Genomic DNA, 9,248 nt, shown 5'->3' with positions numbered 1-9,248 from the left:
CATAAGACCTAGGAGAGGAGAAACAGCATCACAATGATCTTCCCAGAGAAAAGCTGTGCAGTGGTGGAGGAGTTGTCAGGATAAGTCTGATCATTGGGGGAGAGCACACTGAGTTCCCAGCACAGCTAGAGAGCAGACCACGGTGTGATCTCGATGCCTACTGTGGCCAGTTTTTATTAGGAAAGCAGAGGGACTTGCAGGAACACCAGGAAATTCACACAAATGAAACATTTTTGTAACATGGCAACTCGACCATGCAGCTAATTTTTAAAGCTAATTTTTAAGTATTGTCATATTGTACTCCTTCAAAACAACCACACTGTCTTTTTCAAAGCAGACTGTATTTCACCTGAGGTTACCTGTGGGTTTTTCTTTGTATCCTGAACAATTATTCTGGCAGTTGTGGCTGCAGTCTTTCTTGGTCTACCTGATCTTAGCTTGGTATCAAGAGATCCCCAAATTTTCCACTTCTTAATAAGTGATTGAGCAGTACTGACTGGCATATTCAAGGCTTTGGATATCTTTTTATATTCTTTTCCATCATTATAAAGTTACATTACCTTGTTATGCAGGTCTTTTGACAGTTCTTTTTTTGCTCCCCATGGCTCAGTATCTAGCCTGCTCAGTGTATCCACGTATGAGCTAACAAACTCATTGACGATTTATACACATACACTTTTTGCAATTTAAAAAGCCAAAGATGTGGGAAAATAACTTTTAATTGCCATTTTAACCCGTGTGTGTCACTTTGTGTGTCTGTACCAAGGACAAACATTCCAGTGTATGTAAACTTTTGGGCCATTTGGGTGATTTCTGTTATTAGGATTTAAAAAAGAGCCAAACAACTATGTAATAATAAATGGCTTCATATGATCACTGTCCCTAAATAAAAGACATTTATAATATCAATGCCAAAATTTCACAATTTCTGCTAAGGGTATGCAAACGTTTGAGCACAACTGTATATAGCAGAGATTGAAATGAAGAGAGAAAGAGAGAGATACTTGTCAAAATAATTCTAGTGCCATATCATGTCATGCAGAGAGAGTTCAGGCTGTCAAACAAGGTTTTATGGCCCAGCTTGAACACATGATACAGCCTTATATTAAGTACAACATACTGTATATTAAAATATTGTCAAAATACCAAACCAGAACAACCGTCCATCATGTGGAACAATAATTACCATCTCAATATTTTAAAGAAAACAAAGGTAACCATTCACCAGTGATGTTATGGAATTAGGAGAAATCTCAAGACCTCCAATCTATTTTTTTGGAATTATTACTGATGCCATATATGCTATAACAGAGAGAGCAGGTAATGTTAGAGTTAACCACTTCCCGTCCTGCCCATGTACATAAACGGCCGGACGGGAGCAGTGCAGGAGCGGGTTGCCGTTCACAAACGGCGTCTGCATTTTCAGCCTGAGCGCACTCCCTGAGAGCGCATGGCACCGCGATCCGGTGCCCGCTGTGTCCTCGGGACACAGAACACCGATCGCTGTGAGGTCCTGATCATGTGATCACAGATTGGCCAATCAGTGATCACATGAATAGTAGTAAGCAAGATGTCACTTCTGACATCATTGCTTACTACTTGTGAAATCTGTGAATGATCACAGAGATCACATGGTACAAGGCTATTCACAACAGCCTTGTACCATGTGACAAGCTGTGACCAATCAGCTCTCACAGCATTTCTCAATGGCTGCAAGAATGCAGTCAGAGAGAAGGAGAAATGATTAATGGGTGTAAAAGCAATCAGTGTTAAAAAATATATATATCTTCATCACCCTACACAAGTAGTACAGTGTCACTATGGTGACACTGTATTGCTAGGGTGACAGTATGTTAAAAAAAAAACAAATAATATAAGAAAAAAAAATACAAATTTTGAAAAATTATAATTTTTGGGTATAAACTAATTTGGGTTATTTATTTTTACTAAAAAGATAGCTGAATACAGTTTGGCCAGGATTTATGAAGAAAGATTATTTACTTGCAAAATTTATAAGAAAAACACCTTTTTTTCAAACTTTTTGGACATTTTCATTTATATAGCAAAAAAATAAAAATCCCAGTGGTGAATAAATACCACCAAAATAAAGTTTTATCTGTCTCAAAAAAATGCTAAAAAATTCATATGGGTACAGTGTTGCATGACCGCGCAATTGTCATTCAAAGTGTGACAGCACTGAAAGCTGAAAATTGGCCTGGGCAGGAAGGGGGTGAAAGTGTCTGGACTTGAAGTGGTTAAATAAGTGGCTGAAAAGTTGGTGCAGGAAGGGCAAAGCTGAGATCAGGAATGGAGACAAATAAATAATAAAAATATGACTACTACAGTGTGGGGTTCATATCAGTAAATAAACGAGATGAAAATAATGCTGAAAGTCAGAAATGCTAAAAATGCTGTTTTGATTTGTTTAAATGTAATACATTTAAAAAAATGAACACTATTCAAAATATTTCCAGATTTGTTTAGCCCGAATATGGGGGGCTAAAATACATGTAGATATATACTGTATATCAGTGCTGTATGGTCATCAAATGTGTATATTTTAGAGTTTGCAATATTAAAGCGGTATTAAACCCAAAAGCAAATGTATTATATAGTAGCTTACCAATTCTTAGATGTGATGACTGCATTAGTTTTCTTTTTTAGGCTTCATGCACACATAGACTTTTAGGAGCATTTAGTGACAGGAACGTTTACAGACAGGAAGAAAAACCCAGGGCCAGTGTGTCCAGGAGCAGCAGCGTTTTGGCAGGAAAACCGCTTGACACGTGTAAACGTGTCTACATGTGCTTGAACATATGTTAACACTAGGCATATTTAGCGTTTGAGTGTTAATGCATTTTAATTGCCAGAAGAAATTATTCTGGCCAAGGAAATGAATTCACTCCCAAGCGTTTTGACGCCTGTAAATGTGCATGAACACTTGTAAAAGCGTTCGATTCTTTTACAAGTGTCAGGCGTTTTTTCTGCAAAACCGCCAGTGCCAGGAGGAAGGCTTCTAGGAGAGTTTTTTTTAACGTCCTGTGTGCATGAAGATTTAGGCTTGCTAATTTTTACCTGGTGATCCTGCCAGTAAGTTTGTTGTTTTTCAACAGAACAAGCTGTCCTACAGGATGTAGCAGTTGGAGGGTTGAGACAAACCATTTAACACTGACAGAGGTGCTGACAACGATCAGCTTTTATTTATTTATGTGAAAGGAAAAAATATGTTTCCTCTAAATCTGCATCTAACATTCTCCTTCCCCCAGACTTAAAATGCTGCTGTCCCAAGATGTCTTTATAACGCCTTTGTCCAGAGTGGAGACACCCTAATGCAGGAGGTGTGTTTATGGGAAAACAGAGGGAAAACGCCTATAAGAAGGAAACTAATGCATTCACCACATCTGATGATTAGTAAGCTGCAATATATAAATTTTTTTGGTTTTGGGTTTAACCATTTCCCTCCCGGCCTATGGCCCAATGGCGGCCGGCAAAAACCCTCACCTATCCGGGTGGACACCATATGGCGTCCTTTCAGGCATGCGCAGTTTGTGCGCCTGCAGAGCCGTGCAGCGGCGCGATCTGTCACCGGCCGTGTACCTCGGACACGGCCGATGACAGATCTGAGTACCGGCCCCGTTGCCGGTACCATGTGACCTGCTGTGACCAATCACAGCAGGTCACATGACAGTTGTATGCAATGGATGGCTTCATTCATGCCATCCATTGTATACTAGTGTGTCTAGCTTTGAATGGTCACAGCGATCACATGCACAAGCTGGACCAATCACAGCAGCGCTGCGTCATGTGATTAGCCGTGGCCAAATCACACCTAAGCACATAAAAAAAAAAAAAAAAATCCCTGAATGATTCGATGTCATTCAGGTAAATGCTTGCTTATAGCAGAGTAATTCTTTGCTATAAGCAAATTGTGTAAAAAAAAAAATACTGATCACTTCCCCAAAGTAGTACAATGTTACTATGGTACATTGTACTACTTTGGTCATAGTGAAATATGAAAAAAAAATGAGAAAAAAAAGAAAAAAAATTTAATAAAAAATTAAAATATTATTATTAATATTATTATATATATATTTTTTCATACTGTTACCAGTCAGTGTTCCTGATCACCGCCATGCCAGTTATATTATGATGCTGTACTGCACTGGTGACAGTATGTAAAAAAAAATTGTGAAAATAATTTTTTTAATATTTTTTTTAAAAATTATGACAAAAAAAATACAACTTCAAAAACTCGCCATGCCTCTTATGAAGTACGTCGGACTGTCTACATTGCAAAAAGGGGTCATTTGGGGGATATCTGTACTGTTCTGACATTCTTGGACCTCAAGAAATTAGATTGGCTGTCAGTACTTCAGGATTGATCAATAGTCAGATATATACCATAGTTTGTGAACTCTATAACTTTCCTACAAACTACAAAATACATCCTAATTTGGGTTATTTTCACCAAAGACATGTAGCAGAATACATCTCGGCCTAAATTTATGAAGAACAATTATTTATTTGTAAACTTTTATAACAGAAACAAAGAAAAACGTGGGGTTTTTTTCAAAATTTTCTGTCTTTTTTTGTTAATTTAGCAAAAAATAAAAACCCCAGTGGTGATTAAATACCACCAAAAGAAAGCTCTAGTTGTGTGAAGAAAATGATAAAATTTTAGTTTGGGTACAGTGTTGTATGACCGCGCAATTGTCATTCAAAGTGTGAGAGCGCTGAAACCTGAAAAATGGCCTGGGCAGGAAGGGGGTAAAAGTGCCCGGTATGGAAGCGGTTATTACTACTTTAGTAATTTTCTAGTACATTCCCATAAAATGGCTGTAAATCATCAACCTGCACGGGAGCACACTAACCCCCTTTAAAAATGTTCCCTTCCCCCTTTGGCTACTTATCCTGCCTACCCTTTGTAAAAAAGATGTGTATACTTACCTATTTTTAATCAGCTCTGGTACATTCACGTGGTCCAATGTCAATGAGCTGCAGGGGAGAGGAGGGAGCGCTTGACAATGCCTGGGAATTCTGGAAACCGTGAAGTCACTTATAGGCTCCTATTTCCCAGCTGTTGTTTGCATTCCCCCCTCTCCCCTGCAGCTGCCACTCACTGACACAGGGGAGTTGGAGCCGTGGGATCATGATTCTGCACTGGAGTGGATTAAACATAGGTAAATACACACATCTTTTTACACATTAGGTGAGATAGCTAGCAGGAGGGAGGAGGAAACATTTTAAATCATAGTTAGTGTTAGGCTGGAATTCCAGTTTCTCAAGTTCCTGATGCAACAAAGTACATGTAGTCAGAGGCGTCCCTAGGGTTAGTGTCACCCGGTGCGGTAACACTTGGTGACACCCCCTCCGGCGTTCCCCGCAGAATGGATCGGATCTGCGGATTGAGCATGATGGATCAGACTCTGATCCATTATGCTCAATCCGCAGATCCGATCCATTCTGCGGGGATCGTCGGCTTTCTATACAACTTACCTTTTCTTGGAGCGGGTCCGGTGTCACCCCGTATAGGTTGCATCCCAACGATCCACACAGGATCGTTGGCATGCAACCTATATGGGGTGACACTGGACCTGCTCAAAGAAAAGGTAAGGTATAAAGAAAGCCGATGATCCCCGCAGGATGGATCCGATCCATCCTGCAGGGATTGTCGGCTTGCTTTACAACTTACCTTTTTGTAGAGCGGGGCCGGTGTCACCCCGTGCTGTCGGTGTCACACGGTGCGGACCGCACCCCCCGCACCTGCCTCAGGACGCCACTGCATGTAGTACCTTGTCCCCGCTCCCTGGGTGCCCTGTAACACTAACTGCAATGCAGGCATATCATGACTGGTGGGCAAAAAAAAGATATATGTACCTACCACCTACCTATAAGATAAATAACGGCACAAAAAAAGCTCCACCCAAAACTGAAGTAGTGTGGTCAACGCAACTGAAAATTGTTTGCTAAAACTTATATTTTTTTTCCTAGTGCATCCTCATGTCAACCTAATGCAGGTCACACCATAGAATTTCGAGGATTGTCCTGAGAGGATCGAGGGCGGAATGCTCTCAATCCTCTCAGGACAATCCTCAAACCTCTAGGCCTTTAAATTCTGAAAATGAAAAGAAAATTGAGGTAGGTATCGGTAAACAATTTTCTGTTTTCCTGTAGCATCTCATGACAGCCTACAGTATCTAGCAATGAAGTGGATACTGCAAAAACAATTTATTTAGAAATAACTATAGAAAATGCTGAAGAGCCAAAAATACTCAGACGCAGAATCGGAGCTGAAGAGACATCTAGTTTATAATGTATGAAAAGATTTTGTGCTCTCCAGCTGGCTACTCTGCAACCTCCTTCAGTTGAGACCTTGGCAAAGCAAGGCCACAATGTCAACATATTCCTTGTAGAAGGGGCGAGAATCTCATTCGGAGGAGGAAGACCCGCAGGTAGATATTTAGGAGCTGAATAGTTTTAAAGATTTATGCTAAAACCACTTTTGGAAAAAGTGGAATACCCTTTTTGAGTCTGTGACATATACAAGGAGATTCTTAGCTCTTCTAACGCTCCTGGTCCTTAGAATAGAAATCTAAATAGCTCCGATGATGTCCAGTTTGGACAGGTCTTCATCTTTCATCAGGGCTATATTTGAAGAGAAAACTGAAAGGACTCTTTCCCAGTTTAGGTGTAAAGATCTTCAGAAAAAAGGGAATCTGCTTCAACACCAGGCTGTCTAGGTAAAACTGGCAATAGATCTCTTTGGAAAAAGCCACAGAGTTTGAACATTCTTCTAGTTCTAGTAGATGTAATAGCAATGGGAAAAGAGGGTTCTGAGATTGAGATGCCATAAAGAGCAGGTCTTGTACTGAAGAAACAGCCCAAAGATACAAACAACCCAGTGGGAAGACCCCCAGTTGGGAACACTTACAGTTCTGTGCAAACTTGTAGATTGGAGCAGGGTCTGGTGCACTGACAGCATCTGTCTCTGAGGGCGGAATGTGGTCTGGACAGTCTGAACCCAATGTGGAGGATTCCGATACAGGAGAGCGTGTCCCTAGTCCTGATGAAGTCACGAGGTCACGTGACGCAACGTGTCGACGGCTCAGCGTGGTGACGTACTTCCAGCGTGACGCCATCTTGCAACACATTTTTCCTATGCTTTACACCCAACGCATGGGGAGAATGCCTTGTTACCAGCTTACTATGTGAGTTTGCAATTTTGGCTTACTTTTATCAAATTAAAGCGGTTTTACACTATGGAGAATGTGTTCTTCTCTTGTTCTATGGGGAATTGAGCTATGATCCATTCATCTGATCTACACACCTACCGGTCCAGAAAGGAGATCTTTTAAAGGTGGATATTGATTCTTGGGAAGTCGTTTTAAAGTTACCAGTCCTTAAGGAGTGCTGTTTGCTCAGGTGATCCAGAGGTGATATATATATCTGCTCTGTGGCCCTGCAGGGTCGCAGAGTGGAGGTGAGAGGCCATTGCAGCCATTTTGGGATCACATCCGGGGTGTTTCTGTTCACCCACATTCCTCCTTTGTGCATGACCAAGAGGAATGCGACACTGATTGACTATTTTGCCATTTATATCATATTTATATTGTCTTTATTCACACTGAGGATTTTTCTCTGATCCCATATAGGGATCCACTAATTATTGGTTGATGTCCCTTATTGGGTACCAGGGGGTCACTTTTATATTGGGAGTCACCGTGATTTAGATTACTCACCATTTATGGTCCATCACAGGACCTGATACGTGTGTGTTCATCACTGTGTGGTCACCCATTTATATATTTGTTTAAGAGCGCTACATCATTTATATTGCATTTGTGTCCCTAGCCTGTCCCTACTCGTCTGGAATCTTTCCCTACCACTATTCACACCATTCACTTACTGAAGGGTGAACTGTCCACTTGCCAGAAAGCGTGCCAAACCCAGGGGATCAGGCACTTAAAAAAGGTTCTGCTGACCCAAGATGGTCACCAAGGTCACCTGAATGCAGTGTAGCTAACCAGAACGCTGTCTAGGGATCAAGGAAATCATAGAGAAAATAGGTTTCCCTTGACTTCCTCTCCAGCTGAAGTACTGCTTTTGCTGAGCGCCACCTACAGTGCAAAACAGAGACTTCACCTGCCTACAGGCACAGTAATGATGTGAAAACTGGAAGATCTATCTACAAGAATTTTCATTCGATTTTATACCTGTCTATGAACCTGCTTAAGGCTAGGTTCACAGTTGTGGGCTGGTTGCAGGAGTGGGAATCACACCTGTCCCGTACCTGCGACCACAAGCAGCTAGGTTTGCCACCTCACCCCTTTAAAACCGAACACATATTAATTACACAGGTTCTGAGGCTAATTTAATGCAGATAAGGAACTAAGCGAGTTTAATTAGCATCTTAATCAGCCCCAGAACCTGTGTAATTAATATGTATTCGGTATTAAAGGGATGAGGTGGCAATCCCACTGGCAGCCAAATCGCACTGCTCTTCATTTTGAATGGCACCCCCAAACATCTCAGCCCAAAGCACGTTTGCTGGAACTGCAGAGAAAATGCATGGTCAAAAAGACTACGTGGTTTCCCTGTGGCTGTGTTTTTAAAAATTTGCATGAACCTTTTTCTTGCTGGAAACATAGCACAACAGCCCATTCAAATGAGCCTGAGCAAACATGGGCCGCACGGCCCGCAATAGTGTGAACCAAAAATAAAAAGAAGTATGGGCTTTACAAAAAATTAAATAATTCTCATCTAGCTGGATGCAGCATCGATCCCATGCTGCATCTGTCCCTTGCCAGTTCTGCCCTGTGAATTAAACAATGAAACTGATCACTCAGTTCTCCTCTCTGGTCTGAGCAGAGAGCTGTGACTGTCAGTCACCAGCTCTCTGCTCTCTGCTATGCCCCTCCAGCGTTCACTTGAGCACTGGGCTGGCAGGAATTGTAGCGTCTTGCACTGGCTCGCAAGTCCAGGCACCTGGATGGATCACATCCATATGGTCAGGATCTTTTCAGAGCCTGGACTGGCTCTGTTACAGTATGTCAGCCGACAGTGGGCTTTAGCCTGCTGTCGGCTGAAAACTGGTCACAGGAGTGTAGAAAAAACTGCACTCCTGTGATCAACAGGAGAAGTATAGCCATAAAAGCTTTGGTTATACTTCTATTTTAACAGAAAGAAATTAGGTGTAACAGATAGAATCCAAGTAGGCTTGTATCCACACACTGCTATGTATACAAGAA

Source organism: Staurois parvus, unplaced genomic scaffold (assembly GCF_062004578.1).
Source record: "Staurois parvus isolate SC_StPar_1 unplaced genomic scaffold, SC_StPar_1.0 ptg000694l, whole genome shotgun sequence".
Taxonomy (NCBI): Eukaryota; Metazoa; Chordata; class Amphibia; order Anura; family Ranidae; genus Staurois; species Staurois parvus.
Note: the sequence above shows the minus strand (reverse complement) of the source record.